This window comes from Zalophus californianus, chromosome 2 (assembly GCF_009762305.2).
Source record: "Zalophus californianus isolate mZalCal1 chromosome 2, mZalCal1.pri.v2, whole genome shotgun sequence".
Lineage (NCBI taxonomy): Eukaryota > Metazoa > Chordata > Mammalia > Carnivora > Otariidae > Zalophus > Zalophus californianus.
In genome coordinates this window covers 56647344-56665835 of record NC_045596.1, presented here as the reverse complement: position 1 = coordinate 56665835, position 18492 = coordinate 56647344, and the positions used below count along the sequence as shown (strand labels likewise).

Genomic DNA, 18492 nt, shown 5'->3' with positions numbered 1-18492 from the left:
CAGAAACCTCTAAAAATAAAAACCAACATTTCCAGACTCTGCCTTAATGGTTTCCTGGTAAACAGAAAGACATGCTTGCTATTCTACCCCACACGGGGGTTGTGGCAATTAATTATTCAACATTTGGAAAGTGCTTTGGAGATAAGAAGCTAAGTGCTGAAAATCATCATCAATTTTCAGAAAACCGCACTTAGAGTGAACTCACCAGGTTTACTGTTGGAAATTGAGTATAAGACTATGTTTTCTTTTTCCATTTCATTTAGACCATTAGACCAAACAACTAACACTCATATGGAACTTTTCTTTCCTTTTGCTCAAACTTTGAATGTCCTCCAAGTAAAAAACTAGTCCTTAATTTTCAGAGAAATATAAATTCTAACAATGTGGTTTTGCCAGAATTTACAGTGGTATGCATATTAGGTATCATTCCTCTTCTGCCTTTAAGTAATATAATAGTGAATTTACTAAAGATTTCATTTGTAAAACTATGAGAGGAATTAAAATCTAGTGTAACGTACTTCTACTATAGTTATCGTTTAAGGAAGCATTTTTTTTTTAATTTATTTATTTGACAGAGAGAAACAGAGAGCGTGAGCACAAGCCAGGGGAGCTGGAGAGGGAGAAGCAGACCCCCTGCTGAGCGGGGGGGAGGGGAGGCCCACTGCTGCCGACCTCCCAGGACCCCAGGATCATGACCTGAGCCTGAGGCAGACACTTAATTGACTGAGCCACCTAGGCACCCCTAAGGAAGCATATTTATTTAGGTGTCCACGGCTGCATTACACTACCTGTATAATTTTAGATAAACAATCTAAGAACTGATTAACCTTGATTAATGCTCTAAATGAAAATAGTAACTTACTCTATTTAAATAAGAAATTATTTGGTTAGACAGTTTTTCCTCTTTAACATATACTTATCTATATTTTTTTCACTTTAAAACTCAAAACAGTGACCCAAAATTGAGATTTTTTTTTTCACCGAAGTATAACTAAAACCCACATTAAAAACCCACCTGCAGGGGCACCTGGGTGGCTCAGTCCTTAAGCATCTGCCTTCAGCTCAGGTCATGATCCCAGGGTCCTGGGATCGAGCCCCACATCGGGCTCCCTGCTCCCTCTCCCACTCCCCCTGCTTGTGTTCCTGCTCTCGCTGTCTCTCTCTGTCAAATAAATAAATAAAATCTTTAAAAAAAAAAAACCCACCTGCATCCATGCAAAAAAAAAAAAAAAAGAGGGAGGCATTAAGTGGTTTTTAAATGGAGAGTCACTAGCAGGCCACGCTCTGCAAAGCCATCACACAATAACTGTGGTCAATTTGGGATTAAATACATAAGAGCAGAACTCACTCACACTTCTGTCCGTTTTGGAAACAATAAATAATTTTGTCCCAAGTAATTTTTTTTTTACTTCAGATCCCTCCCACAGTGAAAGATCATATATACAAAATCATAATTTCATGTTTTTGAAAATTAAAAGCTGTACTGACATAATCTTCCTGGATATGGGACTTGTTACCCATTAGATGGAGCTCATTAAAAGATTTATGTATTAAAATCTCAAAACGCACAGTTTTTAAAAGTCATCATTGCTTTTAGAAAGGGTCTGTCACGAGATGAGTTTTTACCACTTTAAATTAATACCTTTTACATATCTATTAGTCAACCTTAAATCTTTTATCCATATTCACCTTCCAAACATCTCACCCACCCCCCAAAAAAATGTGAAGTGAAATCTTAAATGTGCTCCACATTCTGAATCTCAGTAAAGGAAGAAAAAACAAACAAACAAACAAACAAAAAACCCTGCTGGTTGCTTTAGGGAGATGATCTCAATTAGGCCCCTGGCTCGCATTAACAAAAGTTACTATGGAATTCTGCAAGGAACCCACAATAGGCTGCTCTACTCCAAACAGGTTAATGCCAAAACAGCTAAGAAAATTTCTCACTGACTCTGGTTGATATTTACTACATATTTGATATAATCTTTTACAGATCATTATATAATAAATATTTAGATAAACTTTTTCATTCTTAAAAAAATAATTGTTTTCATCCCTTAACAGAAATGAGTATCTACAAGGAATCTAAAACTGAAGAGGAAAATGCATCCAGAAATGGCCCTTTTAAAAAAAATTCTTTCCAAGAAGTTATCCCAGTGTTTGTTCTCTCCTCTACTCTATTATGCCAGTAATGGGCTGCTGGTACAAACAGAAGAAACAGGCACATTTTTATGCTTTAAAGAAGTACTGGGGGGCATACATCTTAACTATCTTTGCTTTAATGTTAACAGGACCATCAGATAGTTCCTTAAAAATAAACAACATGATACAGTTGCCGTATGGGGGTGGGAAGTCATTTCAAATTAAATGTTTTCCATCCATATGAATATGAAGGAGAGAAAAACTGTCCAAAGGAATTAGACATGTCCCCAAATGAGTAAGAAATGAATTGGCAGGGACTGAGCCTCCATGAGAACATTACTTTGAATCTAAACCAAATTTCTAAAACACTCCAGGTAATCTGCTCTATATTTACAGAATTTAAATGCTGAAATAGTGAAAAGAATGATTCTGAAATGTTTAAGAAATGAAGCAATTTAATTAAGTGGCAGGGTTGTATTTATTGATTCTATGTTGCAACCTTTCGATCTAGAACCAGAGTGACAGGAAAGACAGCCCAAGACTCCGAGGACCTTCTCAGATGTACACTACCACCTGGTCATGAAATGCTTTTACTGAATGATTCCCCAAGTCAACTCAGCATAGGGGTCACTCCCTGTAAATTTAGAAGATCCTTATTTATGTAAGTTACTTTGAAGGAGCCTAAGAACTCACACACATAGCTACCTAAAAATTTCATTCATTACATGTCCAAAGCCTTCAAATTTCAACATCAGTGATTATTCCTTTTGCATCTTTCTTCTGGTAAAAACTAAAAATGCAAATACTACTAAAATACCTGGTACCTCGAATTATTTCTTACTAAGATACTGTCAGATGTTTTCTCTTGCAAAGAAAATTAGAAAAAGAAAAACTAATAATGAGAGCATTAGCCGTCCAACTCACAGTGAATCAAAAAACCGTATTTTAAGGTGAAGTTAGGTATGAGCGTAATAACTAACACCTGAATCATACTCACTAGGTGCTACGGACTTCTCTAAGCATTTCACATATATTAACTTACTTAAACCCCAGGAATAAAATGAGGTAGGGTCGCATGAAGAACTGGAAGCACGGAGTCGCCCGAGTCATGAGGCACGGAGTCTGTGGGTGCCAGGCGCACGGCTCACATCTCCTCTTGGGAACGAGGGGCTTCCCCGGCCAGGGTCAGGGCCAAGGCCAGGGCCAGGGCCAAGGCCAGGGCCAGGGTCCGTACCGACCGTGCTCGGCGCGGTCTTGCTCCGGAAATGGTCTTAGCCCAAGGGAGCCACCTGACCCATGGTCACGCCCCCGTCGCAGGACGGCCCACATCTCCCGCCTGGGCCGCGTGGGCTTCCTCACCTCAAGGTGGGCGAGCTCCGCAGGGCCGCCTGGGCTCCAGGGCCTGGTGGGATCCGTGGAGGCCCCTGGGGCTATGGGATCGCCCTTGCACACCTCCCTCTGCCCAATCCAGCGTCCTTCGCTTCCTGGCGGGGACCACCCCTCCACACCAGTCAACTTCCTGCGCTATCGCAAAGTGCTTCCCGGAGAACCTCGCGGAAGACGGCGTGGACGCGGGGTTCCAGCCTAGGCACTCTGGCTCCGTAGTCCATGCTCAGAACCAGCTCGGGGAAGTCCTGACAGTCGGCGCCGACTCACAAACCAGCTTCCCCGGGAGGTTCCACAAGCCTCCATGGCCACTAGGCACAGAGGTCTCAGGAGCGATGACCTCCTGCTGCCTCCCAGCGCCTTCTCAGAGCCCCCCAGTCACTCCTGGGCTCCTGTCAGCCGTGCCCATCACCAGTCCTTTCATGTCCTTCCACTCGGGCTGCTCACTGACGGCCAAAGACTTCTTCAGAACTCCACTTCCCTGCCCAGGACGCTCTCTCCAGGTCTCCCAAGGCCCCAAGCCTTCAGGTCACGGATGCACACAACCACCGCCTCAGGCCACGTCACCCCAGAGCCACAGTCTGCCCCTGCACCCCGAAGCAGCCCTCTCAGAGCTCACCTCGCGCACTACCTCGGCTTGCAGGTCTTACAGCCTTTCTCCCAATATGGCTAAGCCTCCCCCGCCCCCCACCCAGGGCACAGCAAGGGAGCTGCCAGCATCACACCTCCCATAATGCCTCCCCCTCTCACTCTCTCCCGCCTCTGGACTGGCCTCGGTCAATTCATGAAAAGAGATACCTCCGGGATCACACCCATCATGTAAGATAACAGGGAGACCCTTAAGCCCTCTTTAGGCACAGCTAAGATCCTCTTTACAACATAAAAGGCGACACAACGTATAAAGCACAACAATATGGGCACACCTGGCGTATGGCTTCACACATCTCCAGCCCGGAGAGCTTTGCCGAATTGCGTAATGATAACCATGAGAGATGAGCCAAAGGAGAAAGTATACTCAATGTCTTATTAGGAAAGGTGATAAGTGCAATTTATTTGGGAATGATGTACCTCAGAAACCTATTTTAAGACAATTTTAGTCTGGACACTTAATTAGATAAGCTTCAGTTATAAGAAAATTCAATTAAAGTAAATATACTCTAATGACAGTAGATAAATAGACCACTCCTGCAATTTAAGCAGATTCACAATTTCCCAGAAACAGTCTCCTTTAAATATTATTTCCACTTCTTTGATTCCACAGACTCTGCAACTCATGGTACCTACTGCCCACACTTCAAGGATTAACACCATCCCTTTGCAGTTCCCAAGTCATCAGAGTTCTATAGATCCCATATGTGGACATCTACCTTAGAAATGAATCCCTCCCTGTCTCTACGGAACTAAGACGTTATTCCACCAGCTCCTGACTCAAGCAGCAACCTGCTTGAAGCCTGGGCCACATGCTCTAGCCTGTTTTTTTTTTCCTACTACTCTCGTTTTTATATAAAAGACACTGTGTTATTCAAGCCCAAATACTAGAGTCCTTCCATAACAGAAGCTAAAAGCTGTTCGTCAAACAGAAATATATGGCATTGGACTTTCCATACTAATTTATGAGCATAACATTACACCTAAGAAAGTTACCCAACACAATGATTTTTAAACCTGCACAAAATAAAATATGCTTCATTTATTTGGGAAAGCAAACTATTTCAGATTAGTGGAATTATCCCAAATGAACCCAGCACCAAAGGCATTGGCTTCGATTCAATTTCATTTTATCAGCAGCAAGATGTAGTCTTGATTTAGGGAAATTTTACAAGGAGGTCTAAATGAGCCGATCACTTTTTAACCTCATGTGTAACAACGCTCCCTTATACTAGCGCCTTCTGGTCAAGGTCTAGAACTGAGATAAGACAGCCGAGGCAGGTAAACTTTATAGGAAACATTGCATGAGGTCAAACCCACAACACTATAGACCAACATTCAGTGACATCAAAGAACAAGAAATTTTTCTACAAAATGCTAAGTGACATAAGCAAAGCACTGTGAGAAAGCCTAGGTAAAAAGAGAGAATACTATCCAAACAGTTCTATTTACCAAAAATATCCATATTCTCTTTATAACTGTATGAATACTTAATCTACCCCAAAGATTTGTTCTGGACCTTCTCCTCTTGAAAAAGCCATTTTCTCCTCTTGGAGTGAAAAACTGCTCACATTAAATACCCACTACATAAATTGAAACTGATTTATGCTAAACCTATTTCTTGAAGTTGTAAGTGGTCCTCCTAGTTAGTTCTGGTGTTCTTGGATTTGGAGTCCAATGTTCATGACATTAGGTTGGGAGGTCTCCTCTCAGACTTCACTGCTTAAGATTATAAGCATTCAAACAGACTTCTGTCTGTTCTCTGAAAGACACTCCTTTATTCTCATGATATGCAGTGCATTTCTCTAGACCTTCCCCAGTTATGTCTGTCTCAAGGTGCAAGATGTAGCCTCCGAGGGAGCATTCTAGGTAAAACGGCATAAGGTTCAGACACATGGACGAACATGGACGTACGGCATTAGAAGATCCCTATTAAGATGTTATAACTGAACTTAAATATGTATTCAAATGTAATATTTATCAATATAAAGAATAGTGAAACATACTGAGATTTCACTGGGAATATTATAATGTATATATAATAAATAAAATATCTATTCTAAAATGTCTCAATATATTGTGCATTTGCATACATTGTAAGGCACATATAAGGGAAATATACACCTAACATATAGATATATAGTACAATGATATTCTCTCACCTTTACATAAAATCCAATATTATGGTGCCCTAATACTAACACCATAAAAGATCTCTATTTTCCCTCATTTATATTTATATTATATCTTCCAGAGATTTCCTGAGAATATCTGGATTTAAAACTTCCTAGTTAAATATGATCAATATAGAAAATTATTTGAATGAGGCAAACACCAAATTCACAGAAGTGAATAAATGAATGAGCGACTCTTCCCCCTTGCTTACCACAGGAGCACCTTTCTAACTGAAACCCAGAAAACACTAATTCTACATTTTTTACAATACCTACTACATATTTTTTTCCTACTATATATTCTTCAGAGAAGGCATAAAAATTGCAATTCCTTATAAATCTTTTTAAGTAAATGCATTTTTAAAACCTTAAAAGCAGGGCGCACTGGGGGAAGCCGGGAGGAGGCTATGTGAAAACTGTACTATATTTTTGCAGCTTTTTGTGAGTCTATGATTATGTCAAAAAAAAATTTAAGAACTAACAACTCACTTTTATTTTTTTTAATTTTTGTTTAAATTCCAGTTAGTTAACATACAGTGTAATATTAGTTTCAGGTGTACAATAAAGCGATTCAACACTTCCATACAACACCTGGTGCTCATCACAAGTGCTCTCCTTAATCCCTATCACTTATTTCACCCATCCCCCCACCTCCCCTCTGGTCACCATCAGTTTGTTCTCTATAGTTAAGAGTCGGCTTCTTGGTTTGCCTCTCTCTCTCTTTTTTTCCCTTTACTCATTTGTTTTGTTTTTTAAATTCCACATATGAGTGAAATTATATGGTACTCATCTTTCTCTGACTTACTTCAATTAACACAATACTCTCTAGCTCCATCCATATCACTGCAAATGGCAAGATTTCATTCTTTTTGATGGTTGAGTAATACTCCATTGTATATATTTACCACTTCTTCTTTATCCATTCATCAGTAGATGGACATTTGGGCTATTTCCATAATTTGGCTATTGTAGATAATTGCTGCTATAAACACTGGGGGGGCATGTATCCCATTAAATTAGTATTTTTGTATTCTTTGGGTAAATACCTCGTAGTGCGATTGCTGGATCACAGGGTAGTTCTATTTCTAACTTTCTGAGGAACCTCCATCCTGTTCTCCAGGGTGGCTGCACCAGTTTGCATTCCCACCAACAGTGCAAGAGGGTTCCCCTTTCTCCACATCCTCACCAATAAAAACTCACTTTTAATCTCAAAAAAAAAAAAGGTAAATAAGACTGTGTCCAATTCAGAGAACAGATGAAATATATCTAAATAGAAAAGTGGGGTAGGTTTTCCAAGGAACTATGTAACATATCACAAACCCTAAAAACAAAGTTTCATCGCCAAAATTACTGGATTCCAAACTTCGTGACCACAAATTTCACAAGAAATATGTGAAAGACCTTACAGCAGTGATCAGAGCTACTCCACTGGAGGAATCGCTCTAGAAGAAATAAGAGTTCAAATAAAGCTGGGTGGAATGGCTGGGCATCTCTGATTGGCTTGTCCAGAGTTTTTTAAGTGAGTAGCCTTCCATTAAATAAGTATTTTCACTACAAAATATGCTAGCCACTGCAGGAAGCACGAAGGACGTCCTGACAGGGCGGCAACGGTGCAGGACCACGTGCGCACGTGTGAGACAAAGGGCAATGCCGAGCAATTCGCCATAAAATTCAAATGTAGAGGCCACTGCCTCAAGTTTGGGCAGGAAAAACTTGTGAGTGCCTGAACCGTACTTTCTTCTGATGTTTCCGGACGAGGGTTTGGTTTCATAATGTATTTTTCAAGGGAAATTATCTGATCTCATTTATCTAAATCTTTTAAGACCTTTCCTATCTGCCTTCTCTCTTTTCCCTGGCAGAGGAGCTCAACTTGTAAAAAGTGCAAACGTGTGAGCTCTGTGCTACTGCTTAATGTGTTCGCGCTCAGCAATTTTCTGAAGGCGATTGTAATCCCTGCTTCAGCTATCTCCTACCACGCGGCCCTTACTCGGCTAACATCGTGAGCGCTCATCACACAGTCCTAAGGCCACGGTGTCCAGAGGTCGAAGGAATGAAGGCATTTGTGCAGCAGTTCTGCTGTGAGAGCTCGCGGCAGCTGCAGGGAGCATGTAACACGCGCGGCGAGGGTCCCGGGAGCGCAGCCATCAGCACTCGAGGTCTGCTCAAACTTCGCCCTGACTGATGAGCCCACGGAGTCTGCACTCCGAACAAACGTTTCACCCCATCATGCTTTCAGAACTTCATTCATGATCACTCTAGGGGAGAAGGTACAAAAACCTGGTTTGAATTAAAGACACTAGAAAGATTCCCATCAGGCCATTTAGATAACAGATTTCCAAGCTGAAGAGCGGGAGGGATGGAAGAGCTAACCCCGGGGCCCATGGGATACCAATTTAGAAGTTATTGTCATGATCCTATTCCTTAAATAGTTGCTCTTCCCTAAATCCAGTCCTAGCACCATTGTTTTTTTAAAAGCCTCCTGGGCTGAGTAGATACCATAGGGGAGGAGCCTTGCTTCCAGCATTTAACACAGCAATCACCACACAGGCCTGGATGCTTTTGTTTTATAAGGACCCAGTTTAATTTCTCACAGGAATGAAAGCACCAAGAACAGAAGATGTTTTCTGAAATTCACTATTTTTAAAACAGCAGTTTCACAAGACTCGCCATAATTACCCTTTGTATTTATTTCAATTTTCCATAGCATTTTGTCTGTAACAGAAAACAAAAGCTGTCTACTATACCAGATGATTCCATTTTCCACTAAATCATGCGAAAGCAACCACATTTGGGTTAAGCATATATGAGGGATGCTACCTGAAATGTAAACATCCTCAAAAATGCAGACTGACTTATGTTATTCTGAAGCAATATGTTATATATTCAGTACTCTGATAATGGTAAGAGCCAACCAATCAAGATCACCACCAGCTCTCAAAAGAAAAACAAGAATAACAACAACAACCACCTTCAAATAAAAGGAAAAGAAAATCAGTCTTTGGGTTAAAAAATCTAAGTAGATTTCCACATCAGAATCCAAGTTCCTTCTGCTGCAGGCCTGATTTTGCAAGGGGATACCTACTATTATTTATCTTATAATTCTCAAAAACAAAAATCATACAAAGTTTAATTCTATGTAATTTAGAAATAAATATTTGGCCTAAACCTCTTTTCAGATGAAGAAAGTAGAGGTCAAAGTCAAACAGTACTTGAGGATCAGACCTTTCAATTATTGCTTTACACAAATGTTTATAAGGTTTATGCTGCAAGTTTGCTTTTGACATTATAATCAACATATGTGGGAAATGCCTTATCCATATTAAGCTGAAAAGGCTCCCTACAAGCTCCAGTTTTCAGCTATTATTCATCCTTAAACATTCAATTTTTCATGAAATATGGTTTCCAAGGTATCAGCACTAGAGACGCCACGACTATATTTTAAAATCTAGAAATTTGTTGGCCAGCATTCTAATTATAGAAGCTAAAAATATTCCGTGTGTAAGCTTTCGGGGATCACCCATGGGGTGAAGAGCACTATAATCATTTTCGAGGGTTCTCCAGGTCCTGTGTGTGTTACTTGGGGCATAAAGTTGATATGAGTGATACAGTGAAACGGGTGATCTCAAACTGCTGGCTATTAGACTCAATTTTTCAAGCTGATGTTTAATAAACCCTGTTCCCAACTCAACTTTAGCAATAAAAAGTAAAAGTCCTAGAGAAAAAATGTTTTCTGAGTTTGGATTACTCAGAGGAACAGCTCAAGAAAGACACGTAAAAGTGTTGTTCATTCATTCAGCCAACAAACATTTATTAATATGTCAGGAACTGTTCTCAGTGCTGGCACAATTCAACTAAAGAATAAGGAATGTTGTAGAACACAACAACAACAATAATAACTAACATATGTAAAGTCATTTACAGTTCTGAACAAGGTTTCATAACGATCACTTTTGTCCTTCATAACACCCCTGCAAGCTAGGTTTTACAATCATTTTAATAGTGAAAAAAGAAAGAAAGATGATTTTTTTAAATCCCAAAATCAAATAACTAGCAAATAAGAGAGCTGGGTCTTTAACCCATATCTTCCAAATGCATATCTCTGTTGGTCACTGGGCAACACTAAGTTACAAAATGCTTTTGCTTTTATGTTAAGCACTGAAGACAACAAGTTCTGCAGGTTTGTGAGTATTGTGTTAAGGTTGGTGTGTGTGTGTGTGTGTGTGTGTGCGTGTGTGTTTAAGGACAGGGTTTCGCAGATCCAGGCTGTAACGTTTACAAGTTCAAAGTACTTTTAATATCTTCACCCATTTATTTTACTTATTATATGGAAACACTGGTGAATGAGTGTGGATGGTTATCTGAGTTTTCTAAACAAATAAAAGAACTTTACTTCCCAGATATTAAAACCTTTCTTGCTTGGTATAACATACTGGACAAAAACTTCATGAGCAAAAAACCTGAACATGTACTTCACAAAAGGCTATCGCCAATAAACATATGAAAAGGAACAAAAAATACGTGAGGAAATGCACATTAAAACCACAGTGTGATACAACTATACATCCACTTTAATGATTAAAATAAAAAAGATAATACCGGCAGTTTGTAAGGATGTAAGCCAAAACACTTATAAGATGCTACTAGGACTGTGAATTGGTACCACTTTTGAAGGAAGGCACTATCTATTATTCCCACATGTTTACCAAAAGACATATGTAAGAACGTTCATAGCAGCACTATGGATTATAGCCAAAAAGGAGAAATAATCCAAATGCCCATCAAAAGCAAAATAACTAAACTGTGACATTCTCATAAAGCAGAAGACTGCAGAACAATGACTATAAGCTGTTGCTACACACAAACATAAATGAATCTCTCAAACATAATGCTGAGCAAAAGTAGTCAGATACAAAGATACACAACATATATTCTGTAGAAAGTTCAATAATAGATAAAAAAAAAAAGCCTATAGTCTCAGAAGTCAGGAGACAAGTTATCTTTGTGGGGAAATAATGCCTTGGGGGAGAGAAGAGGGAGAGAGGGGGGACTCTGGCTGCTGACAGTGGTGTATATCTTGGTCTTGGTGTATTCACTTAGGTATATCACCAAGCTGTTTACTTATATCTCAACAACATGCATACTTTTCTCTATACATTTTATATTTCAATAAAAATTTTGGATGGATAGATAGAGAGATAGATAAAGATAAGACAGGAATGGGGATAGGAGAGCAAAAAAGAAAGGAAGAAAGACAGGGAGAGAGGAAGAAGGGAGTATAATAAAGTGATCCTATCGGGGTACACCTAAAGAGTCCTTATCACTGTGTTTGCTCTAATTCCTACAACTGCTTTTAGTACTTGGTGTATCTCTTCCTTTACTACCAACCTGTCCCCTGGCACTTTTCAATGTTATCAATGTAGCTGCCAATATCAAGCCATTCCTGTCTTATAATTTGTAATTCAGTGTTTGCTATGGGGTTAGAAATGCTATAATCAGTCATGTTAGAACCGTATGTGAATTAAGAGTGAACAGATTCTGAGGGATCTCCTATGAGTAAAGTGAATCCTCTTTAATGTATGTCTTTTTGTAACCCTCTATTTTGCCTGCTCAGAGGCTTTTTTTGCTGAAGAATATGCCAAATATAGGAGTTCCAAAGAGATGAAGTTGCTACTGGACCCTACCCGTGAATACTAGTCTCCAGGCCAGACCTAGAACTAACACAGAAGTCCAGATCCCACAAGTTTACTTATTTGCAAATAGTATAAAGGACATTATCAATCAATAAATATACTTCCAAAAAAAGAAAAGAAACCAATGACTTCTTATAAAGACATTATGAAGAATTTTTCTAGCTGTATCACTCATAGAACATTACACCAGTTTTAAAGACAATGTATTCCTTTCCATTTTGTATTTTTATTTTTGTTTTTAAACTCCCCCAAAAGTATACTACTACAGGTTTTATTTAAAACCTTTTTAAGGATTCTAAGTCAAAAATTCAAGTTAAACTGAGGATAGCCTTTTTCTACACAATAATCCCAAACTATCTTTGGTGGTTTTTAATTTCCTTTAACATCCTAGTTTCATGTAACTTCCTTCTGTATCCACTCTCCGTGAAAAACAAAAGTTAACTCTTAAAAACGAGCTAAAATTTCTCCACACAAATTGAATAGTCTTCACTAGTGAAATGCCCATGGCACCAATGGACAGGAAATAAAGTCGAGGCCAATGGGCACTGCCACTGAGCAGAATCACTAACAGGGCCAGAGCCATCCCTTCAAACCAGGATAAACACTTATCTGCCTTAGTATCTTCAGCTGTGACTAAAACAAAATTCATTCGTTTGATAACAGCCATTCAATACATAGGTAGCACTAGTTCAAAGAGAAAAGGTTCATCCCCACCTCCACCAATAATTTTCTCTTCAGTTTAAGAAAAGCATACTAAAAAAAGAAAGAAAAAAGAAAGAAAAGAAAAGCATACAAAGTTCTCTGTGCCTAGTTTCCTCATTTTTTCAACGAGAATAATAATCCCTTACATCTACTTAATTTGCAGGGAAGAACAAGATGATGTTTTGGCTTATGAAAACAACTGCAGATATACATGGTTTCACCAAGCCTATTTCTACCACCACCTTTTTTGGATATATAACTTAATTCAAAGACAAGTGAGATCAATAAGGAATAAGATTATGAACATCATGAAAAGACTGGAAAAACAAAGTTCTATCTCTTCTTTGCCACAGCAGGTAAATAAATCCATCACCATTCATCGCTGCCTGTCCTTTTGATGTCTTGTCTGAAATGCCATTGTACTGCTGAGACTAGAGAAATGTAACAAAGTCATTCCCACGAAATCATGACAGTCATAAATATGGCTTTAGGTAAAATAAAATCAGTCATCCCTCCAAACAAGTAGTATGTGTGTGTAAATGTACATCATACAAAAGAAATGAGTAAAAGGGTAGGTTAGGAAAACCCATCTCCACTACTGGAAAAATAACTAAGGCATGCACCACAGGGATATAAAATATCATCTTTATGTTAGAAGGACAGTAGCATATTTTCTATTCTGTGACTCAAATACATCAAATGTGGAGCTATTGGGAGAAAGGCAAAATATATTTGGAATACAACTTACCCCTGACCTTATATGAAAGAAACATTTTTCCCTTCCCTTAAAATTCCTGCATAGTGAAAAAAAAAAAAAAAATCCTGAAAGTAGCAAGACCTCATTTCGTAAAGTCCAACTAACTTCCTGGATGTTCCTACACTATCCATTTTGCTAAATGACTCCCCCAAAAGACATAAATGTCAAATCACAAGTTAGCCTCAGAAACTGCATCGATAGTGAGAACTGAGCTATATGTTCTGCTTAGAGCTTCCTTTGTCCCAATAAATCATGTACCCTGAGTCTCTCCACTTAGCAATCAAGGAACAAGTACTTAGAAACTTAAACCGTCATTAGATTCTTCTCTTCTCGGGTTCTTTCTTTCCACTCCCAAACTTGTTATCAACCCCGGTCTTAAACTTTATGCATGTTATTAAAAGTGAATACAACGAACCTCCAAGAGAGGAGCAGATGAAGTCTATTGCCGCACTTACTTGAGGAGCAGTGAATTCCCTCAGGACGCTCCCCCCTAACAGTAGCAGTCCTGTGGACTGCAGCGCCCTCAGAGGCAAGCAAAGAAACCTGATTATCTACATGATTCACCAGCTAATGTGTATTTCCTTTCCTTAAGTGTTATGTTTTTCTTTACAATGCAAGCCATAGCCAGGCTATCTTTCTTGTTATCAGAACAAAGGATCAGAACCTGAAAATTGTACTTGCCAGAGCTCAGTGAAAAATGAAATTACCACCAGACCATGCTGGAAGTTGTCCCGAAGTTTACCTGATTTCTATCACAATTTTTTTTCTCTAAATGATTCCCTGTATTCTTTTCACACATTATTGCAAACTCCAAAGTTATGCTAATCATTTAAAAGACTAAAATAGTAACACTAACAAACATTTAAAGTTTTTTTCTGTTGAGAAAATAAACTAAAAGAGATACATCATTATACACCCAGAGTACATCCTGTCAATTTCATTGGCCAAGGCGCCTTCTATATGTTAATTAGTAAGTCTCCAGAATGACCTCAACACATTACATGATACTAAAAACCTCATTTTGAAAACACTCATACACAATGTTGGGGAAGGGTCTTCTTAGTTTTCTTTTTTCTCAAAGGTAGACATGCCTAGAACTATCCAAATATCCAAACTTATCCCTCCCACTCCCATTCTTATAAATGTCCTATGTCTCAACAGTTCTGAAGAGTACCACTTTCCTTTCTGTCCACATATGTGGGAGTTTTTGTGTCACCTTACCAGAGACTCTGAGATAGTTACAGCAATTCAATTTCCAGATTTCATAGAGAACAGAAGTCTATCACTATATTTAACTTTAAAATGAAAGTAAAAGTTTTTTTCTGTTATTAAAACTATAGAAAAATAAGCAGACATGCTTCCTTTGAATGAAGTTATGCTAATAAACTCAATCTAATTGCTTTAATGATCATGAAAATTATTTATGCCAGTGTGACAGATACAAGGAGAGTTCTTAGAAACCTTTTCCAAAGACATTACATTGGTTATAAGATGCTACTGAATACTGTTTTAACTGCACTGAAAAAGCTATTCAAATCAAAATTAAAAAATAAAATAAAATAAATCCTAATGGGCAATGTACACTTTAATTCAGGTAATAGTCTAAGTCCAAGTCCCAGAGACAAGAAAAAAGGGGAAATACTGTACAATGCAGTGTCTCTCAGGAAAGGAACTGTTCCAGGATTTAAGACAATGTGAGTTTAGCACAGCTCAGTGTATCAGAAGTACCCATTAGGAGCAACTTTCTCCAACACTGAAGTGAAATGGGAAAGGAAGCGAAGAGGGCAAACCAAAGTGGTTAACTGCTCTTCCATTGTCAAGACTGAAAAGAGCTTGCTGCGGAGAATTAGGCTGAGAAGGTAAGGCCCTGAGAAGGAATGAGGGATGGAAAAACAAAAGTTTCACAAGGAGCTGGAAAAAGAAAAAAAAAAAAAAAGCTTTACGATGGTAGAACAGAGGTAGAATGGCTTCCTTCTCCATCTTTCGAGTCAAGTTCAGGGTTTGCTGTGGTTTTTGTTTTTTGTTGTCGTCCTCATTGTTGTTTTGTTCTTTTGTTCTTAAAGAACTTTTTTCCTTGCGATGCTTGCTGCAGTTTGCTGATGTGGTTCCCAACTCCTGCCTTTCTTTGGTGACTGTTATTAACGGACTGGCAAGGGCTGCGTAAAATGCACTTAAGAAAAAGGAAATCACCTCTACTTGGCAAGACGCACATGCTGCCCAGTACCTGAGGAAGAGCTCCACTGTCGCTGGCCAAGAGAAATCCCAGTTTAACCTCGGCCTCCCTCTTCCAAATCCATTGCAAATAATTGTGTGTGTGCCACTTGCAGAGAATCTGCCTGACTCACCCCCCGCTTTCGGTGTGCCAGGGAGAGATGTGAATGCTCCGTCCCGGAGCGGGCAGTGAAGTGGGGGCCGCGGTCTCGGTGGTACCGAGAGTCCCCCAAGTCTCCACCATTGGTGGGTTTGGGGATGTTCGTGTGGCAGGTGTCCGGCCACACTGGGACCACCCCGTCTCACAGGAACACACGTGTCACTGCGCCGGAGCCCAGCCCGCCGCGTACACCGGCCCCACAGTCCGGGCGACAACGCCTGGTTCCGCGCAGGGGGCTCCACAGTGGGGAAGAAATAGGGCAGCTCAAACTGCTCCTCTAAACGCTAAGAAGGAAAAAAAAAAAGTACTTTTCCGCGGAAGCAGCTTTCACACTCCGCCGGCGCCCAGCCCCGGGGATGCCCGGCCCGCAACTGACCTTTCTCCCTCCACCGAGTGCGCCGAGGCCGCCCGCGTGCCCTCTGGGACCGGCCCCTGGGCCCGCCACCCCTGCGCCCGCTGCCGCTGCCGCCGCGACCCGGGGGCCTCGGCCGACCCTCCCCGCCGCTGCCCGGGCCGGGCGCTCACCTCCTGGGGTCTGCCTTCCGTCGCTCCTCCAGTTTGGCGGCGGAGTGTGGGGCTGCAGCGGCCGCTGCCGCCGCCGCCGCCTTCGCTGCCACCACAGCCGCCGCGGCCACAGAAGCGCTGCCCGGCGCGCCGCCGGGTCTGGAGGCTGGGGGCCCGCGGGATCCCCGCAGGCGCGGGTCCGGGGCGCGGCGGGGCCGAGCCGCGGGAAGTTGTCGGCGCGAGGCGCGGATCGAGCGGGGCGCAAGCCACCCGCGCCCAAGTAGTCACAACTTTGCCGCCTGGGTGGGTGCACCCTCCGGAGCGGAGGGAGGCGAGGACGGGGTGAGGGCGCTGGGGCGGGAGGGTCTTCGGAGCAAGCTGGACTGGAACCCGAACGGCCCACTAGGAAGGGGGAGAAGGTGGCGCGGAGGGGGGGTGGGGGGAGGGAGATGTCTACACGGCCCGCGTGGTGCGGGGCGAGCGAGTGTGTGAGAGCGCGGGCGTCTACTCTACTTTGCCTTCTGCAGCTTCTGCATATTTATGGGGATCTCCGATGTTTTTGCCAGCAACTAACACTGCAGCAGTGGTGCCCGGCCCGGGCACCCCTCGGGAGCGAGCTGGGGGACGGGGAATCGGGAAAGGCGGCCGTGGCGGAGGCTGTGCCACGGGCGCGAGCCCGCGATCCATATTTAAAGCCGCGAGTGGCCTCGGCCGGCCCCCTGCCCTGCCCTCGCTCGCGCCGCCCGGCCCCCACCGCTCCGGGCCGCGGCTCGGCGTCAGCCGCCCGGGCATCGGCGGCAGCGGGGAGGGGCCTGGGGCCGCACCGCCTCCGCCGGGGGCTCGGGCTCTGCGCGCCGCGCCCGCCTGGAACTGGCCAACGCTCCGGCTCCCGACCGGCTGCCTTCGCCTTCCTGGGTCCCCTCTCTCTCCCGCCCTGAGCTAGCTGCTAGGTCCAGCTCTTTGTCTTAGTCACAGCAGTTCCCCACTGGGGACAGCCTGTTCTCTCGGGCAGAACCGAAGTTGCTTGCGTTTCCTAGCCCCAGATCACTCTTGAGGCTACTTTATAAAACTTGAGGCGTCTAGGTAGAGAGAGTGCTACCAGCACACAGTCATCGTTCACCTTTAGCAGAGGATGTCCGGGGAGAGTACGGTTCTCAGCTTTGTCCTATGTCACGGGTGGTTTCTGTCTTCCTCATGCAGTTTGAGAAACATCTTTAGCCTTCCAAGGGAGTCTTCTTGAGCGTACAAGTTACTATTTGTATTTACTTTGTTCCTAAGGCTAATTATTGAGGTTTAAGTACACTTTGCTAAGCAAATAATACTAATAATATATCAGTGACCCATCCCCATTATGATCAGTGAAGTAAACTATTAAAATATCAACAGACTGTCAGCACGGACACCGTCTAAGTTTCTGGGTACTGCTAGAGAGTAGCCACTTAATGGATGTGAGCCACGCGGTGTATGATGCAAGCATATGATTTCCTATTAATACATATCATATATATATATAACATATGTGTGGAAGTCACTGACCAAACTGCATTTTCAACAGTAACCACCAAAACACATAAAACCCAAGAAAAATAATTGCACATACAGACTACCTGCTCCTGGTTCCAAGTCCTTCTTCAATACTAAGCAATAACTAGTAAGACCTCCGGGGGTGGAGGGAGGGTGGGATATTCTGAAGGAAAATAACTTAGGGACAGAAGCTTCTCTTTCTAGTATTTAAAACTGGAAGAGATCCATTGTACCTCACCAGTGCTTAGGATGCAGGCATTTAAAGAAAAAAAAAAAGGTATATTTAAAACCCTCAATTAATGGTCAGAAGGCACTAGGAACCACCCAAAGCTGTCTACTGTCTGAAATTAAAATGTACTAATATCGTGTGTCCAGTTGGTGTTACATCTGGCTCAAATATATGTTCATGCATTCTACATACCCCACTGCAGTGACATGGGGAATTAGAAACAGAAGATTGGGGGGAAAAATTAGCTTTAAAATTTGTGCCTACATAGTTATATTTTGTTTTTAGACTAATGTTAAAATTAACTTTCAGTGCCTGAGCACACAGTTAGCAAGAATCAGCAACCCCAAAGTAAGCTCACAGGCAAA

At 41.8% G+C, this 18492-nt stretch overlaps 1 protein-coding gene across 1 annotated transcript in view; it reads right to left on the bottom strand.

Annotated features, from left to right (window-relative positions):
• SLC4A4 (solute carrier family 4 member 4) overlaps window positions 1-17056 on the bottom strand; it is a 340863-nt gene extending 323807 nt beyond the window's left edge. The window contains exon 1 of the mRNA XM_027598149.2: window positions 16396-17056. The gene's annotated coding sequence lies outside the window, so the exon portion shown is untranslated. The remainder of the gene's footprint in view (window positions 1-16395) is intronic.
• Window positions 17057-18492: the final 1436 nt, after the last annotated feature.